Consider the following 1488-nt stretch of genomic DNA (forward strand, 5'->3'; position numbering starts at 1 on the left):
TGGATATACTGCCAACTTATTTATACATACTATCTCTGATTATTTTAATTGTTTCTTTTGTGACTTTCATGTTCATTCCAACATGATTTACCTCAATAGGAACAGGTTTAAATAATAAGAGAATCAGTAATTGCTTATGGAGTAAGCAGGACCAACCTAAAAAATGACAGTTTGACTTCATCTACTTTTTTAGTGTCACTCCAACTAATTGAGCAGAAAATTGTGTTATCACTTTACAAAAACTATTTGAAAGAACAGAAGGTTAAAAATACAAAAGAATTAAAGGAGAAAAAACCCAGGAAGGATTGAGTTTAGCAGTACCAGATCTATACTAGGACATATCATGTATTTACCTACAGCGCTATTATTTAAACTTTCTGGGGCTGTCCGAAAAAATAAAAAAAAAAAGGATCAGTGGAATAAAGTAGAGCAAAAGGTTAGAGGATTAGTCTTTTCTCCCACTATCCACTCTCAAAAAACCATTCCATGAAGATTTATATGTGAAAGGTTGATAGCCACAAACAAGAAACAAAGAAGATCAAAGGTAGCAGTTTGGAGAATTAACAATAGAAAATAAAACCAATGAAGCTAAAATGGAAGAAAAAAATCTTTGCAGTGTCTCAGAAAAGATCTTATTTCTATGATACGTAGAGAATGAATTCAACTTAAAAGAATTAGAGCCTTCCTCAATTGCAAAACTTGTTAAAGAGTACCAATAAGCAGGAGGTAAAAACCAGAGGAAAGAAATTCAAATTAACATTAGCTATATGAAAAATGTCCTAAATTACTGGAGATAGAAAAATACTTCTGAGAACACTTTTGAAGTCTTATCTCACACCCCAAGACTGGCTAATTTAAGCAAAAAGAAAAATGACAAATACCGAAGGAACTTGGAAAATAGGCATATTGGTTATTTTGTTGACTGGTATATTGTTAATAGGAAGTCCAGCTATTATGCAAAACAATTTTGGAATTATGCCAGACACTACTACTGCTATGTATATATATATATATATATATATATATATATATATATATATATATATCAGAGGAGAGAAGAGGTTACATATAATAGTTACATATAATACACACACTCTCATATACTCTATACAGTGTATATATATATTTACACAATATATGGTATAAATATGCTTTCAGAGACCTGTAAATGTACAACATATACACATTTATCTACGGATAGATCTAAATATCATATATATATATATATATATATATTTTTAATATAATATCACATGTATGTATGAATCAGCATATTATAATACTTTATATTAGTGTGTTATTTGAACATATTTTTCACAGTGGTAAGGATTTTTTAAGTGAGAGAATGGCCATCAGTTGAAGAGTAGATGATAACCCTGTGTGATGAAGGGGATACACTTGGAAAGGTCCCTAAGAAATGATTACAGACTGAGTGAGCAGATCCAGGAGAAGGAAATATATGATAAAACTGTGAAGGCAAATGACTTA

The sequence above is a fragment of the Sarcophilus harrisii genome, chromosome X, assembly GCF_902635505.1.
Source record: "Sarcophilus harrisii chromosome X, mSarHar1.11, whole genome shotgun sequence".
In the NCBI taxonomy this organism is placed as follows: domain Eukaryota; kingdom Metazoa; phylum Chordata; class Mammalia; order Dasyuromorphia; family Dasyuridae; genus Sarcophilus; species Sarcophilus harrisii.